This window comes from Zingiber officinale, chromosome 6A (assembly GCF_018446385.1).
Source record: "Zingiber officinale cultivar Zhangliang chromosome 6A, Zo_v1.1, whole genome shotgun sequence".
Lineage (NCBI taxonomy): Eukaryota > Viridiplantae > Streptophyta > Magnoliopsida > Zingiberales > Zingiberaceae > Zingiber > Zingiber officinale.
Window position 1 is genome coordinate 16,065,257 of NC_055997.1, and position 19,538 is coordinate 16,084,794.

Below are 19,538 nucleotides of genomic sequence, written 5' to 3' on the forward strand. Positions count from 1 at the left end.
TCAATCCGAGTTCAATTAACATCTGATACAAACTTAAATTAGTGTCAACATCAAAACAACAGCCAGGTCAGACTGTATCAACAATCTCCCTCTTTTTGTTGTTTGACAACATGATTTAAGTTTAGATCAGGAATGTTCTTATTTTCATAATTTTCGGGGAATCAAGATCCTCCCCCTAACATGAATACACCACGATGTAAGGAAGTCAATAACGGGAATCAAGATCCTCCCCGTTATCTTCTCCCCTAAAATCAAACCTTCATACATCTCTAAACTTAGATATCCTCTCCCCCTTTGTCAAACACCGAAAAGGTGCGAATGGGGTGATAAGACTCAAAAGACTCCCCCTTAACCCATACTGTCTTTTTCTTAATGCACCTAGAATTCCCTCTAAGTGTATTATGAGACAGTAATAAAGAAATAAGAGGCAGTCAAGACAAAGCATATGAACAGCATATCAATAGCCAATAGGAAATGACACATAAAGAAAAACAGGAAAATGAGCAGCATAAATAGATGAAATAAGCAAATATCCAGGTCATACAAAAATATCCAACAAAATAGCATCCAAAACACAGACAGTCAAAGTGACAAACAGAATGTATCAATCAATGTCCTCAACACGAGGAACATCATCATCATCTGCGGGAGGCACGTAACCTTGAGGCGGCATGCTGGAGCTCAAAGGTGGATGGCCCGAGAAATGCTGCGGAGGTGGGTAGTTGGCCATCCAGCCCAGAAGCAGCTGCTGCGTCACCATCTGCTGACTGCGTAGATCATCATAGCGCTGGTCGATCCGAACGCGCAGTCCATGGAGCTCAGCAGCAAGTAGCTCATCGTGCCGATCGAAGCGGCTCTCCAGCTCCGCAATCTGCCATCGCAGGTCAGGGTCGGCCTCATCAGCAACAGGAGGAGGAGCAACAACCTATCGAGGAAGTGCCCGTGGTAACTCTCCCAGACCTCTCCCATCCTTCCATCGAACAGTCCCATCCTGTCCCAAGATACCGGACTTGGAAAATGGCCGTTTCCCAAGTCTGCAATCCTGTCTGACCATCTTCACTATCCTACCCTTAGACACATCTATCAGAAGGGCCTCGAGCCAATATGTAATTATATGCCCATAAGGCATATAAATAGTGGAGCTGCTAGGCTGAGTATATGAGATGATCGAAAAATAGATTCTCGACATGATATCAAAATCGAGACGCCAACGCAAACCATAAAGCATCAGGCAGTGGTATGGTCGGATCTCTACTAGAGGTTTGGATGTGATTGGAAGAAGACAGTTTGTGACTATCTTAAAAAGAATATATTCATGAGGAGATAGTCTCAGAGCCGCAAAAGTAGGAAACTCGATATCCAACTCATCCAGTCCATCCGGTCTAGGGTGTCCAAAGAAATACTCATAGATAGTGTCAGGTGATACATCAAGTGGAGGAGGTAACGGGTCTGGTAAATCAGGATAAATGGGAAAAGGATCTCCTGAACACATTTGACAACCTAGATACCCAAAGAATTCTACGACGGAGAAATCGATAGTTCTCTTAGCGACTCTGGTTCTATAAGCACCATCACTGGTCTGATGAAGATTGTTGTAGAATTCAGATACTAGGTCATAGTTGATGTCCCTTTCTAGGTAGACTAACGAGTCAAGTTTATAATAAGCCAGGGTTTCGGATACAGAGGGACAAAACTCATCCATGTACTTTCGATCCACAGATCGACATGGGAGTAGCTTGAATGTCCTCTGTTGAAACGTTTGTTCAAACTGTCGGTTCGGGAATCTCGAAGAAGAAGAAGGTTGAGGTCGGGAGGGTGCCTGGGACTTGGATTTCTCAGCAGATGACTTAGAAGTACCCTCACCGGCTGATTTCTTCCTAAATAGGCCAAAAATGGGACATGATCGGGACAAGTGAGAGTGCACGGGAGCCCCAAATAATCAAGTACCGAGACAAGAGACAATATACAGATATTCAGTGAGAAATGAAACCAAAATGCTAACAATGAACAGATTTCGGGAAGGAAAAAGGAGTTACCTGGGCGCCATTTGTAGCTTTCGGAGAAGGTGGAGAGAAGAATCGGGACTGAGGAGAGTGCTGAGGAGAATGTCGGCTAGGGTTCTTTGGCGTGAAATGAGAGGAGAAAGGGTTGGGGGAAGTTAAAGAGGGTGATCAGATCAAAAGATCGGACGGTTGTCAGGAGAAATCCTGACCGATCAGGGAATGTCCTGATCGGTCAGGGAGTGTCCTGATCGGTCGTGGAGACCAATCAGGTATCGAACAGAGAGGTCAAATGAGTCTGGAACTCTCCTGATCGGTCGGTAGACCGATCAGGATGATATCATGCGTATCAGAATGGCCTGATCGGTCCCTGGACCGATCAGTAAGCTATCAGAGAGTATCAGATTACACAGATAGAGTTTTGGCGCTCCTGATCGGACTGTGGACCGATCAGTGTCTGATAATACTGAAATTCTGATTTCAGTAATTTCAGTAACTGAAATTTTGAGCTGTTGTCTATCGAGAATTCTGAAAAGTTCAGAACTCAAGAATTCAGAACCTCCCAAATTCATAACCTAGAACCTAAGAATCAACACCCACAAATATATTAAAAAAAAAATGAGCTCTTATGATCTGAGCTTGTTTAGAGCCCGAAAGTTTCAGACTTTAAAACCAAAAACTCAGACATTTGGAATCTTAGGGTTCCATTCTCAGAAAACCTTATAAAACTATTACCTATAGTGAACCAAGGTATTAATTAAGACTTAGGATTGCTATGATCAGTTTCAAATTTGTTAAAATATATCCAAGTTGCTATTATTTCCTTTAACAACCTATCTTATTATCAATCAAAGTCATGAAATGAGTCAAACAACAATATCAATCAACACATCAACCATCAACCATAATTAGATAATTTCTAGGCAAAAGTCCAACCAAGATTCCTTGGTTGGAATATATGAGTAAGATCTAGGAACCAAATACACATGAATTATGTAATGGTCTTCCCCATACTCAATTTATGTCTCTTCAACCTAATTATTCAAGGGATGCATGATACATTTTGAATAATTTGGCTGATCCTAGCATCTCACCCCATTTCTAGCAAACAAAAATATTTTGTTAAACCTTATAGTTTGTGTGAGATGTTCCCAAGTTGCCCAAATTAATTTCCCAATTTCTCTTGTCATTTTAATGGTCCTTATTGATCATGATGTGGTCAAAATGACTTATTGAGCCAAACACATTCCCAATTCCCTCCTTAAATGACTAAATTCATTTTCCAGAAGGGGTTTGGTGAAAATATCGGCTAGGTTTGACTTTGACTCAACATATGTGAGTGCAATGTCTCCCCTAGCTACGTGATCTCTAATGAAGTGATGACGCACTTCAATGTGTTTGGTCCTAGAATGATGGACTGGATTTTTCGTTAGGTTTATTGTGCTAATGTTGTCACACAACACTTGCACTCCCTTATACGAAAGTCCATAATCTTCTAGAGTGTGAATCATCCACAACAATTGTGATACACTCTCCCATGGCAATGTATTCAGCCTCGGTCGTGGAGAGAGCAACACAATGTTGCTTTCGACTTGACCAACTAACCAATGATGATCCTAAGAATTGGCAACCCCCACTAGTGTTTTTCCGATCCAATTTGCACCCAGCATAATCGGAGTCGGTATAACCTATCAAGTCAAAAGACTCAGTATGAGGGTACCAAAGACCTACTCTAATTGTGCCTTTAAGGTATCTTAGAATTCTCTTAACTGCAATTAAATGAGATTCCTTGGCACAGACTTGATATCTAGCGCACATGCCCACAGCAAAGAGTATGTCCGGTCGACTAGCTGTGAGATATAGAAGACTACCGATCATGCTTCTATATCGCGTTAGATCAACTGATTTTCCACTCTCATCATTGTCCAGACGAGTGTTTGTCGCCATTGGAGTGGACACTTCCTTAGAGTCACTCATGTTGAATTTCTTGAGCATTTCTTGAGTGTATTTCGTCTGATGGACATAAATGCCATCTCGAGTTTGTTTGATTTCAAGTCCAAGGAAGAAAGTCAATTCTCCCACCAGACTTATCTCAAACTCACTCTCCATGTGAGTGATAAATTCATTCAAATAGTCCTTGTTATTTGAGCCACAAATTATGTCATCGACATACACTTGGGCTACAAAAATATTTTCACCATCTCTACGCAGAAATAGTGTTGGATCTATTTGACCTCTCACAAAACCCTTTTCTAGTAGGTAAGTTGACAACCTTTCGTACCAAGCTCGAGGTGCTTGTTTAAGCCCATAAAGAGCTTTCTTGAGCTTGTACACGTGGTTTGGAGCTTCGGTATTCACAAACCCTGGTGGTTGTTCAACATAGACCTCTTCTTTGATGAATCCGTTTAAGAAGGCCGATTTAACATCCATTTGATAGAGCTTGAAACCTCTATGTGCAGCAAAAGCTAGCATTAAATGAATGGACTCTAATCGTGCCACGGGAGCATAAGTCTAATCATAATCGAGGCCTTCGACTTGACTATAGCCCTTGGCTACAAGTCTCGTCTTGTTCCTTACGACTTCTCCCTTTTGGTTTAACTTAGTTTTGAAGACCCATTTAGTTCCAATAATGGTGGTCTTCTTAGGTCTAGGAACTAAGTCCCACACTTGGCTCCTTTCAAATTGACCTAACTCATCTTGCATAGCTATGATCCAGTCAGGATCGTGTAATGCCTCATCAACTATTTTTGGTTCAATTTCTGAGATCAAGGCGACCTCATTAGACTCATTTCTAAAGAATGATCTAGTCCTAACCCCTTGTTGGATGTCTCCCACAATCTGGTCTTGGGGATGACTAGAGGCTATCCTAGATTGCCTTGGTATTGGCGGTGCCTCATGAATGGTCTCACTAGGCACAGGCAGAGACTCAGTATCAGGCAAATGATCAGCCTGAGCCCTTTGTTGCCTTTGCTCATCGTCATCAGAGTCAACCTCGACTCTTTCTTCATTTTGATCATTCAAACTTAGATTTCTAAGTTCAAGTTGAATTTCTCCTACATCCCTTGATTGATCATTCGATTTAGGGATTTCTTCAAATGCTACATCTGAGGACTCTTCAATCAATTTAGTCATATTGTTGTAGACTCGATAGGCTTTGCTGAAGAGAGAGTACCCGACCAGTATCCCTTCATCAGCCTTAGCCGTGAACTTTCCAAGATGATCCTTGGTGTTCAAGATAAACACCTTACAACCAAACACCCTAAGATGTTTAATTGTAGGGGGTTTCCCAAACTAAAGTTCATGAGGAGTTTTACCTAAAAACCTATGTATCAGGACTCGGTTTTGCACATAGCAAGCTGTATTCACAGCTTCAGCCCACAAGTAGCTCGGTAGTGAGTACTCATTGAGCATGCTTCGTGCAGCCTCTTACAAAGCTCGGTTCTTTCTCTCCACAACCCCATTTTGATGTGGGGTCCTTGGAGTAGAGAACTCATGCCTATATCCTTTTTCTTGACAAAACTCTAAAAATCTATGGTTTTGAAATTCTCCACCATGATCACTTCTAATTGTTTTAATTGTTGTTGATTTTTCATTTTCAGTTCTTCTACAAAAAGAAATAAAAATATCTATGGTTTGATCCTTATTTTTCAAAAAGAAAGTCCATGTGTATCTAGTAAAATCATCGATAATCACTAAACAATATCTACTACCATTCAAAGAAATGACACTACTATAATCAAACAAGTCCATATGCAGTAAATCTAAAACAGTAGAGGTACTTACAGCGCTTTTACCTTTATGAGTTGCTTTTGTTTGCTTACCCTTTTGACATGCATCACATAGTTTTGTCTTTTGGTACTTGATGCTTTGGCTAATACGCCCAAGGCTTAGTATGATCGGTAGGTAACGATTACCAATTACATCTCTATGCAACTCTTGTTTATAGAATCAATATCCGCATTTATATTAAAACTCGAGTTAGCTTTGGCTAATACGCCCGAGAGTTAATATAGATGTGATTTTGACCTATCTTTTCCAACCGTTGGAATAATGCCTATAGTTGACTCGATCCAACCGAGTAACTAGGAATACTCAATCTAATTGAGTTTGTATTCACCCATGCGTTGATAGGCGGGACCAAGATTGTCCCTCCGTACCCTACCAAGATAATATGTATTGCTCTGCTTTGGCAGATTCAACAATACATGTGATCGAGGTAGTGATAGGTATCATGGCACGGTTAGGCATTTAGAGTTGGTTCGATCTAGATCTAATCTAATCGAGAAGGATGCATCTTGTGCACGACTTAGATCTAATCTAATCGCAAGGGTGCATCATGTGCACGACTTAGATCTAATCTAATCGTTAAGGCACTAATTAATTAATTAACTATTAAACATGCATCAGATACATAATAATTAATTAATTAATCTATTTGTGATTTAGTCATGGCCCTACTACGATCTTCTCAAGCCAATGAGAAGATCGAATGGTCAACCTAGGGTCAACAACTTCTCCAAGCTCCTCCCTTTGACCACCTTGTGTTGCTCGTGCCCGCCTCGGAACTCCGTCTCGTGTGGACCCTCCACCGCTCCAATTTGTACATTACAATTTGAAAATCGAGTTACATTCGAGTCTAAATCTAATTTACAATAAGAATAAAAGACGAGGCACGACGCGCAGGTCACGAATAATAAAATAAATACAACACGCGAAAACACATCACGGCACGCAGGCCGTATTATGAATTATAACACAACCAATCATATTGGGTTTTGGGCCATGACTATGACAAAATTAATATATAATTCAAAATTATATATTTTCTTATTTTCTGTAATTTTAAAAATAATTTTTTTTACAATTTTACAAGTAAAATTTCCCGGCGGTCCCATTTAGCGGTTTCGGGCGCAATCGCGGAACGGATCCCCTTGCGGGGCCCAGGGGCAGCGCCCCTACCCGCGATCTAACCATCGCGAGGGTTCCTTTGCGATCCAACAGCGCCTAAACCCGCTGTCCCAAAACGATTTGGGCCGAGACATTACCGTTTCGGAAAAATCTTCCCGACGGGTTCGTTTTTAGCGATTTCGGGTGCGATCGCGGAGCAAATCCCCTTGCGGGGTTAGGGGCAGCGCCCCTACCCACGATCTAACCATCGTGAGTTGCTCCGTTGTGATCTAAAGGCACCCGAGTCTGCTGTCCCAAAAGATTTTGGGTCGAAACGAAGCCGTTTGGGAAAATTCTTCCCGATAGCCGAAGCCTACAAGTGCCGAGACACTTGTGCTTCGCCTATAAGGAAAAATTACCCATAAAAACATAAAAATTGAATTTTTACAGAAAATCACAGAAGTTTTTTTTTGTTTTCCAAAAACCAAAAACTAACTCGTACAAGTCTTTGCACGTGGCTCTGATACCACTGTTGGGTTCTTCGAGCCGCGAAAACCGCTTTTTCGCGTCGCGGAAACCCCGAAGGACCCAAAGCCGTAGATCCGTGCAAAGATTCGTATACAAAATTCGAAAAACTATTTCTTGTACGAGTTCAAAAACTGATCTACTACTTAGATCTACGAGAAAAATGTTTACCCTTGTAGCGATGCCCTTCGCGTTCCCGCTCGTCCAAATGATGCCGGATCTCAAGATCGTCAAGCGCCGGTCCTCTAGAAGTATCCACACGGACACACTAGATGGAGATGACCAAAAACCAAGGTGTGCTAGCACCTATGTGGTTCGGCCAAGGGAGGCGGAGAGGGAGAGCTTGAGAGGAAGAACACAAGGAAGAAGAAGAAGTTACACCACTTGAATGGGAAAAAATGAAATTCACACCCAAAAACCAAGTGGCCGGCCACTTTCAAAAACTCACCAATTAATTGCATTAATTGCAATTAATATGAAACCATTACCAATTAATTGCATTAATTGCAATTAATATGAAACCATTAAGAGAGTGGCTTTGTAACTTCCATGAGGTGGCACCCATGATGATGTGGAACATCATTATTGGTCCACCTAATGCCAACTCACCAATGAGGTGGCAAAAGGTCAAGTCAAAATTGACCTTTGGTCTTCCTTTCTCAAGTCAAGTCAAACTTGACTCAATCTCTACCATGGTGGATCTAATCCAACCATTTGATTCGAGCCAACTTAATATAATGAATCTAATTCATTAAATTGAATTGATTCAATGAGTCAAATCTAAATTAGACTCATTTAACACATGAATCAACTTGAGTCGAACTCAAGTTAGCCCAATTAGGATTACTCTTAATCCAATTTGATTCGTCAAATGAATCTAATCCTCTTGGTTCATCAAATGAACCTAATCTCCACCTAATTGTCCTAAGTGTGTGACCCTATAGGTTCTTGTAATGTTGGCAATGCCCTAAACCCATTTAGGAGCATAAGTAATGAGCGGTATCTAGCAACACATCATTACTACCCAAGTTACAAGAATGTCGAGATCCGACATCACCTTGTGACTACCAATTGTGACTACTCACAAAATAATGACAAGTGTCCTTCTATCCTAGACATCTAGATTGATCAATGTGAGGCATAGACCGTGTCATCCTCTAATCAATCTAAATCTTGAACTCCAAGTAGACTCACTCGATCAAATGAGCTCAACATCTAATGTTGACTCATTTGGGCATTGTAGGAAGTTTCATATTGTCACCTGTATAGGGGAGATGCTACCGAAATTTCTTCTGGCAAGGACTACCTGTTGGGATCCTTTGGATGGCTAGAGAGGGGGGAGTGAATAGCCTCCACCAAAATCTTAATCTTTTCACAAAAATTCTAAGCGAGTTTGTTAGCGCAGCGGAAAATAAGCAAACAAAAAGAAATTATACGAGAAAAGAACCAAGCACCACTAACACAAGATATACGAGGTTCGGGGATAACTTGCCCCTACTCCTCGGCGTGTCCGTAAGGTGGACGAGCCCTTGATCTTCGGTAGATCACACCCCGGATGACTCCGGCTAATGAAGCTCTCCTTCTCGGTGGAGAAACCTCTCCACAAAGTCTTCGAACAGATTTAAAATGAAGCACACAAGACTTACAGATCATAGTGGCTCAAAGAAAATCGAAGTAAGCTCACATCCACGAAGATGATGAAGACAGAGTCCAAGAACACAGCAAGCTCTCAACCGAAACACACACAGCTTTTCACTTGCTTCTTGTTCTCTTTACCTTTCCAGCATACACTGCTTCTTATGTGTCTGCATTCGATCAGCCTGCACCGGATCGCTGCCAACCTGCACCGAATCCCTGCTGCAAGCTACGGCGTCGCCAATCGCTTCTCTTCCTCTTCTGATTCTCTGAGCTCACACCAATAGAACCACGGTCTTCACTGGTGCCTCTGAGCTCGAACCAATCACCAGGAGTTAAGCCAATCGCCGCCTGATCATTGCCAGAAACACAGCCAATCGCAACCTGTAGCCGTTGCTGCTTCAAATGCATTTGACGCAGAGAAAGCAGTGGAAAGATCCTTTGTCTCATTCCTTTGATTTGACTTAATTTGAAACTAAGCACTGGTATGGTATCTGCAACCTGTATCTCCAAAAGACTCACAGCAGAAGGTTAAACAGAGATGGGCAAAAAGAAGTGCGAATCAGAAAATATCAGAGAAAGCGCATGCACAATGAACTTAACTGTGGATCGGTCAGCAGATCGATCACAGACCCTTGGACCGATCAGACAACAGCCTAATCGGTCTGAGGCTGGTCTGATCGGTCGTGACGACAGATCAGATTGGATGTGGATCGGTCCATAGACCGATCCAACGCCCTTTTCCTTCTGCGACATTTTCTCCTGATCGATCTACAGACCGATCAGATTGCACTCAGTGTGCTACTGAGTGTTTCCTAATCGGTCTACAGACCGATCAGATTACACTCAGTGTGCTACTGAGTGTTTCCTAATCGGTAACCAGACCGATCAGAAAATTTAGTCTCACTAGATCGGTCTGCGGACCGATCAGTCATCCAAAGTATCATTGGATCGGTCTGTTGACCGATCCAACGCCTATGTGATACTAGGATTGGTCCGAGAACGAGCTATCGAGCCCTCTCTGACCTAATCCAGTCCAGAGAACGAGCTCCCGAGCCCTCTCTGACCTAGTCCTGAGAATGAGCTGCCGAGCCCTCTCCGACTTCGTCTGGTCCAGAGAACGAGCTACCGATCCCTCTCTGACCTAGTCCAGAGAACGAGCTACCGAGCCCTCTCCGACTTCGTCCGGTCCAGAGAACGAGCTACCGAGCCCTCTCTGACCTGATCCGGAGAACGAGCTACCGAGCCCTCTCCGACCTAGTCCGGAGATCGAGCTACCGAGCCCTCTCCGACTTCGCGTGCCAAGTTTCCAACTTGGACTTTTCCCTTCCACATGATCAACCTTGATCAGTAATCAATCCGAGTTCAATTAACATCTGATATAAACTTAAATTAGTGTCAACATCAAAACAACAGTCAGGTCAGACTGTATCAACACTACCTAGGGCGTGATAGGGTTGCTGAATCGATCTGGCTAATCTATTCAGCAAAGCCTAATCAACTAAGGTAGTCGATTAACATTGAAAATATAGCTAATTATACAGGTTGCTGGCCTGGTAATCGATTAAGGGAACTCTTAATCGATTAAGGTGCAACAGTAGAAAATGGTTTTTCTATTGGTGCAGTTTGTACTAACGGTTTAACTCAGATTTTTATGAATGACAAGTGAGTTAAGTTATGTGCTTTGTGATCTAATTGTGTTACCAAGTGTACAGGAATTGACAAGTTTAATGGACTAGACACCAGGCTGAAATCTAGCTAGGTCCGCGGGATTGGATAGCTGGTGCGAAGTCCAGAAAGGTCAACGAGTAGACTCGATATCTGGCAGGAAGTCCGGTTTGGTCCGCGGGACCGAATAACCGACACAAGTCCAGTTGGGTCTATGGATCGGATAATTGGCATGAAAACCTGGTGGGTCAGAAGACTAGTCTAGCCAACTGTAAGATGGTAAGTAAAGGTAAGTCACTGGAGGAGAGTGACTTTGTGAGAACGCGTCTCGGTTGAAGGGAAGTAGGCGTTGGTCCAGGTTAGGCCCATTTTGAATCCCAAATCTGAGACCTTGACTAATTCTTGGTCCTGGGAGGAAAGGAACTAATTACTACTTCTTATTTTTCACTATGCTAACTTTATTTTGCAGGTTAGATGTTTTAGTTTTCGACTAACACAACTTGCAGGGCAAAAGGAGCAAAAAGCCTTCAAATGAACAATACTCGAAGGTGCCTTCGCATTGTTCATGGAAGGTGCCTTTAATGGCTTGAAGGTGCCTTTCGCATGATAGAATTCATATCTCGTCGTGGATAGAAGCCGGGCGTTTGGGTTCAAATTTCTTGGGTTGGAGGTGCTTTCAATGGCTATGGAAGGCACCTTCCAAGTTCTTTATAAGGATGCTCGCCCAAAGCTTCAAACACAACACTCATACGAGCTTCTACGCATCTAAACAGCTGTTTGACTGTATCAGGTTCCTGCTACGACTCTATTGTGAAGCTGCTGCGCCCGACTACTGTTTCGAGGATTTTTGATTGCGGTCGGCAGATTGACAGACGAGCTCTCTCACATCTAAGTGTTGGTAACATAATTATTTCCTTGTACTTAATTATTGCAAAAGAACAAGTGTAGTGCATTGCACTTGTTGTAACTTTCCTTATGCTCAATTTCCTCTTTTGGAGGTACTAGAAGAGGTATTTTAGTAGATTACTGATAACTATGATTTGACTATATTGTTTTAATTCATAATGTATATTTTTCATGATCTTTTCATAGTTTAATCTCACATTTACATCATATCTCATAATTGTATATGATTTTGGACCTAATTGTAAATTAGCCTATTTTCATGGTATTTGATGCTAATATTTGTTTATTATTTTGTAGGCATCAAGGGTTTTTGGACTTGGATGAATTTGAACTGAATTCGTGCTCGAATCGGAGTTTTAATGAGACGGTCAAGCTCCAGAACATTCGTAGCCGTTCATTCAAGATTTGAGCATATCTACACCATCCGTTGAGAATCTGGTCCATCAGACCTAATGAGGAGCATATCTGAGCCATTGATGAAGATCTGAAAGTTTTGATCCAGATCTGAATTCATCCAGCCGTTGATCAAGACCCAAGAAATCTGGACCGTCCAATCAGATCTGAGGAGAGGTTTAAATCCCGCAAGAAGCTACAGTGCACAGACAAGCTCGGTTCCTCACGACATTGCTACAGTCCTTCTTCTTCGCGTGATGGCTGAGGCTCCCGTTCACCATCTCCCGATCCAGATTTTGATCCCGTCTTCAACAACGAATTCAGGAATCTCTCGGCAATCAGCGAATGAAGCTCAGAACGCGATCTATGGGTGTTCTCTAGATCCGCGATGATTTCTTCCTCGATCTGTTTCCTCCTCAGATTAAAGGGCGTTCTCTAGATTTGAGGCTTCCAGACATTGTGGAGGCTAACTGGAGTTCTCTTGAAGCTTCTGCAATCGTTCCGCTTCCACATCAGCTCGGAGTTGTTGAAAATTGGACCGATCACCCGATTGAAGCTTCGATTGTCACTTTCATCTTCTGTTCTTCACGCAACAGGACCACCGGCCAGAAGGGCGTTCTCTGCGGCTTGGAGGTCCTTATTCATTGGCTGAAGATTCCAGATGATGTTGTTGAGAGCTGCATGGGTGTTCTCTGAGGCTCCTTCGCAGATCAGCGATGAGAAGGAATCTGGTCTTGGATTTGGAGTTTGTGAACGTTTACTTTACTTGCAATTTGCTTTGAATTGTTCAATACATGCATTGCTCAGATCTTATGATCTGATTTACTGCGTTGCAATTTACATTTGATTTATAAGCTTGCTATCTTAATTCTTTGAATCTCTACAATACAAAATCTGCACAACTACTTAATGGTTTTCAATTTGTGTTTGTCTTGTTTTGGGAATTTCAGTTAATGCTAGGTATTCTTCATCATTTGAGTCTTGGTCAGACTCAACTTCAGGTTCTCGTTTAGTTCTGGTCTTTTCTTTTGATGTTCTTGTAATAAATGCAACACCTGATAGATCGGAAACTTGCGATAGAGGGGGGGGGTGAATATCGCATTTTAAAACTATTATTTATCCTTTTTTAAAACAAAGTTAAGCAGCGGAAATTAAACAAAGAGACACGCTCTTTTACTTTGTTCGGAGCCTAGCTCGACTCCTACTCGAAGGCCCGCGGTCCTTGACCGCACCGATGGGCAAATCACTATAACCCTTCTCTCCGAAATCCTCGGAGAGAAGCAGATCGTACAAGTACAATAGAATAAGATAGTAACAATCCTACTATCTTATTGAAATTAAGTGCAATATGAAAATATACCGACAATTATGTGTATAGGTTGAAGCTCGGTCGGTACTTCTGGACGGAATAGATTTGCAGAGTCGATGAGGACTCGCAGAGAGAAGACTTGGAGATGATCAGAAGTTCTTTCTGACCTCTGTCTTCGAGCCTGTTTTTATAGGTGTACTGGAGGTTCGGTCGACCGATCCCACTCCCTTCCTTCCTGGTTGAAGTTCGAAGCTGGCTCGATCTTTTGCATTTACTGGCCTTTAATGGTTCGGTCGACCGAACCATCTTTTCGGTCGACCGAACAAGCCTTTTCCTTGTTTGTCGAAATCTGCCAGAGATCTTCTTTTAATGCTGTTTAATGCTGATTGGATCGGTCGACCGGTCCTCTGGTTCGGTCGACCGATCAACCTTTTTTCCTTTCCTGCTGATCGCTGCTGATGATCTGGCCTTTGCTGAGTCACCCTGGTTTGGTCGACCGATCTTACTTTTTGGTCGACCGATCATGCTTTGACCGGACTCTGGTCTGATCTGTTCTGAACTGAATTACTGCTTTGAGTTTGCTTTGTTCGGTCGACCGAACCACTGGTTCAGTCGACCGATCCAGTCAAACCTGCAGCACAATGTTACGAAAAAACTTTCCAGCAAAACAGATGTTAGAGCAATAATATAAAGTAGGAATAAAATGTAAGACAGTAGAATTGTCTTGATCTCAACTTTGAAACCTTCCCGGTTTCTTCAGTTGGATCAACGACCGAAGGTTGTTCCCTTCGGGAACTTGACCTCACTGTCGCTCCTCTAGTTTTTTACCTCAACCTACCTTCCAAACTTAGATCCTCCAGATCTAGTTTGGACTTTTCACTCAGCCTTGATCGGCTCCTCAGGACTTTTCCTTTTGATCTTCGGTCCTCCAGACCTCTCGATCACACCGCCAAGCGTCGGGTCCCCTTGACCTGCTTGGACTTGCACCTGGATTCCACGATCTGCTAAGATTTCTCCGCCTAGCCTCCAGCTAGGACTTTTCTGGTTGAGTAAACATCCTGCACACTCAGTCAATTTGTTAGATCATAACAAGACTTAACTTGAACCTTTGACAACATCAAAACTCAGGTTTGATTCTGGTGCAACATGCACCAACAATCTCCCCCTTTTTGATGTTTGGCAATCAAGGTTCAAAGTTAAGTTTAAACATATGCAACAAGTAAATAAACAAACAATTTAACTTTTCTCCCCCCGAGTTAAACAACTCCTCCTGAATTCACTATCTCTCCCCCTTTGACACACATCAAAAATAGGGATAGACTCAAAAATCAAGTAAAATTTTGACCTTAAAGTTTTGCTAAGTAAAAATGATGAAATTTTGAAAAAATTTTACTAAGTAAAGTAAATTTTGAAAAATTGTTGAAAAATTTTACTAAGTAAAAATTTAAACATATTACTAAATTTTGAAAAACTTTACTAAGCAAAATAATTTTGAAAAATTTACTAAGGAAGTTAAACTAAAAAATTTGAATTAAATTTTGAAAAAAAATAAAAAATTTGCTAAGTAAAAATGATGAAATTTTGAAAAATTTTACTAAGTAATGTAAATTTTGAATAAAATTGTTGAAAAATTTTACTAAGTAAAAATTTAAACATATTACTAAATTTGAATAAAATTTTGAAAAACTTTACTAAGCAAAATAATTTTGAAAAATTTACTAAGGAAGTTAAACTAAAAAATTTGAATTAAATTTTGAAAAAAAATTGCTAAGTAAAAAATAATTTTGAAAAGGATAAAAATTTAATTAAAACTTTTACTAAGTCAATAATAATTTCAAAAAAAATTGAAAGATTTAATAAGTTAAAAATTTATGAAAAAAAAATTGTAGTAATGGAAAGAGCAGTTAAAATTTGGAAAAGAATAAATTTTTGAAAAACATTTTGAAAGTTTTATACTAAGTAAAAAAAATTTGACAAGGATATAAACTTAAAAATCTCGTTTTGAAGGTTCCCCTAAAATTGACAAATTCCTAAAAGTCCAAGCATAGGTAGGAAAACTAAGGAAAATTTGTCCTTATGATGAAATGTCCAACCTTTGTTCAGGGCTAACTACCACAAGATAGTAGCTGATGATTCAGGTTGGTTAATTTGAGTATTTAGTACTAACTAGGTTTTTACTAGCTAGTTAACTCAAATTGATTCATGTATGTTATTTAAAGCCCAGATTTATAGCAATGCACTGACATAAGCATCTGAAATCTAGGGCTAGGTCCTAAGCATCTCACCCATTCTAAGTTATCAAACAAGGGATCCTACTGTGCTTGTGAGATGCTGGCTCCTAGAACTATAGGATCATGTAGTCTACGGTAGATCCTAAGCTACTCCAGAAAATTAAAATATTTTAAAAAGAGTTTTGAAAACCAAAAATTTGAAAGGGAAGTTTTACAAACGTAATAATTATTTTTTTAAAAAATAAAATAAGTAATAATTTTCAAAATAAAAGAACCTATTCTATAAAACACATACCAAAAGACATTAATAACTGAAAAGTACTGAAGATTAAATTTAGTCATAATCCAAGTTACAATAAGTCATAAGTAATAAGTCCTAAAATCACTCATCCTCATCCTTATCATCTCGATAATAGTCAAACATCCTTCGCTGCTCCTTCTCTAAAGCATCAGTACGATCCATCACCTCTTGACGAAAATATGCAATTTGCCCCTGAAGAGAGTTGTACTGATCATCCATTTTTGTTTCCAAGGAGTTAAATCGACTAAAAATATCATCTCGCAGACGGGTAAAGAAGTCACTAGTTGGAGGAGGAGGAGCATATGAACTGCTCTGAGGAAAATCAAAGTAGGGTGTCATAGCAAAACCTGGATCAATATATACTGGAGGAGGTGCAGTAACTGGGACCGGATCATCTTCAGTAATAGGATCTTCGACAGCCGGTGGAATGTAGTGTGGATGAGTCTGTTTATACACAAGACCCTCGTCGCTAGTCTTAATCTCAGCCAAGGACAACTGCCTAACCCCGACAAGATTAAAATATGATAACTAAATCAACTCACCCCGATGAAGCAATATAGGCAGTAAGAACATGACACTGGATCATATGAACTTTATTCGAGGTGTTATACCCTGAATAATAGATAATGGATCGGAACACCCAGTAACCTAAGTCAAACTCTAGTCTATGTCGTAATGCATACATCAGAAAAAGATGGATTGGTCGTAAAACACCCTGATCTTTAGATGACAGGGGATGAATGCAGGAGACAACCATCTTATAAAAAGCATTGTCTTTCGGACTCAGTGGTACAGTAGACATCTTTTTAGGACGTGGTCCCTCAAAGAAGTCGGCATACATAATATCAAGAGTAAGATGTGCAAATGGAGCAGGTAATGGATCTGGAATAGAAGCACTGAAAAAGATACGATTAACCGATGGTCGTATCCGTAAAAACCTAAGAAACATATCCAGATCAAAGAGCATCTCTCTAGTGGCGACCCAAGTCCTATAGTGATGAGGATCAAGCTCGCATAAGTTGTGGTAAAACTCTGAACAGAGAATAGGATTGTATGCATACCTACAAAAGATAATGCTATCAAGTTGATAGTTTTGATTGATCTCTATGACTTCAGGACAAAAAGTTTGGTAGAATTGGAGATCTAGACAATGAGTACCTATCACCTTGAATTTTTTATTTGGAAAAGATTGACTTAACTCTTCAGTAGAAAACCTAGTCCTGACTGAGATTAAGAGAGCTAGCCTGTCTTTGCGCAATAGCTCTACTTTTTCACTATATATATAAAAAAAATCACAATAAATAATTGTGCATAAGTATTGAAAAGATTTAGAACAAAGAAATGGTTACCGAGGCATTGTCGGGCTGCTAGACAAACTGAAACCGGCGAGAAGAACTTCTTAAGCAAGGAAGAAAGCAAAGAAAAGAGATTTGTGGGATGAGGTTTCGGTTTGCCGAAATCTGTATTTATAGAGATCGATCGGTCGACCGATAAGGGGTTCGGTCGATCGATCCCTTAAATTCCTCGTCCTTTTGACCAGTAAGCAGATGTTTGGTCGACCAATAAATCGAGTCGGTCGACCGATAAATTAACTTTGGCAAGATACAGGGTAGGTGAAGAGCAGTTGAACGGATGAAAATTAATTACTTTCGGTCGACCGATTAATCGGTTCGGTCGACCGTTTCCGTTCAACATTGTTTCGGTCGACCGATAATTTTGTTCGGTTGACGGAACAAATTTTTTTTTATATTTTAATTATGTTTAAAAATAATTAATTTTACCAGTTTTTCATTAAGTCAGTAAGTTTTTTAAATTTTTTTTAAAAATTTTTTTAATTAAGTTTTAAAATAATTTTAAAAAAGTTTTTAATTAAGTTTTAAAATAATTTTTTAAAAAGGTTTTTTTAATGAAGTTTTAAACTAATTTTTAAAAAGTTTTTAATAATTTTAAAAAGTTTTTAATAATTTTTTAAAAGTTTTTAATTAAGTTTTAAAATAATTTTTAAATAGTTTTAAAAATAAGTTTTAAAATAATTTTTAAAAAGTTTTTAAATAAGTTTTAAAATAACTTTTAATAAGTTTTTAAATAAGTTTTAAAATATTTTTTAAAAAGTTTTTAATTAAGTTTTAAGATAATTTTAAATTAGTTGAAAGTTTTTTAATTAATTTTTAAAATAATTTGAATTAAGTTGAAGAAGTTTTTAATTAATTTTAAAATAAGTTTAATCTAGTTGAAAAGGTTTTTAATTAATTTTAAAATAAGTTTAATTTAGTTGAAAAAGTTTTTAATTTTAAAATAAGTTTAATTTAGTTGAAAAAGTTTTTAATTTATTTTTAAAATAATTTTAATTTAGTTGAAGAAGTTTTTAATTAATTTTTAAAATAATTTTTAATTAAGTTTAAAAATAATTTTAAATAAGTTTTTAATTAAGTTTTAAAATAATTTTTAAAAGGTTTTAAATTAAGTTTTAAAATAATTTTTAATAAGTTTTTAATTAAGTTTAAAAATAATTTTTTAAAAGGTTTTTAAATAAGTTTTAAAATAATTTTTAATAAGTTTTTAAATAAGTTTTAAAATAATTTTTAAAAAGTTTTTAATTAAGTTTTAAAATAATTTTTAATAAGTTTTAATTAAGTTTAAAAATAATTTTTAATAAGTTTTTAAAAAGTTTTTAATTAAGTTTAAAAATAATTTTTAAAAAGTTTTTAATTAAGTTTTAAAATAATTTTTAAGAAGTTTTTAATTAAGTTTTAAAATAATTTTTAAAAAGTTTTTAATTTAGTTTTAAAATAATTTTTAATAAGTTTTAAAATAAGTTTTAAATTAATTTTTAAAAAGTTTTTAATTAAGTTTTAAAATAATTTTTAATAAGTTTTTAAGATAATTTTTAAAAAGTTTTTAATTAAGTTTTAAAATAATTTTTAATAAGTTTTTAATTAAGTTTTAAAATTATTTTTTAAAATTTTTTATTTTGTTTTAAAATAATTTTTAAAAAGTTTTTAATTAAATTTTAAAATAATTTTTAATAAGTTTTAAAATAACTTTGAAAAAGTTTTTAATTAAGTTTTAAAATAGTTTTTAAAAAAGTTTTTAATTAAGTTTTAATTTAATTAGGTTTGAATTTGATAATTAGGTTTGAATTTAATTAGGTTTGAATTTAATTAGGTTTGAAAAAGGTTATTGAACCCATGCTAGTTTCAAATTTAGCTTTGGGTTAATCAAGCAGACTTCATAAGGATAAGCTTTCAGTTCAGTGGCGAGACATATGCCCTTTTTGTGTATCAACGGTGGACCACTTGCTGAAGACTTTCCAAACTGTTCCCGCCCAAAAAAATTTAATACTAAATCTTGGTCTAACTAGCCCATGTTTGACTGAGGTAGCTTCGGTCAGATCCACTAAGTCTAGTGCACCAGGTAGAATTCCATATTCAGCCTAAACATGCCTTCGACAAAGTTTCCTTGACGTACTATCATCCCAATCCATTCCGATGCTATGTTGTAGGGTTTGGTAAACCTTTTTCATCTAACCGTTCTAAGCAGAAAATAAACCTAATCCTAAGTATTGAGTTTGGTTAATCAAATTGGTTGTATTGTTTTTCTACTTGCTCCACCTGAGTCATAGCTTAGATAAGGTCTATCTAAGTAATGGATTTGACTCTTAGGGACCAAGTATAGATTTGGTT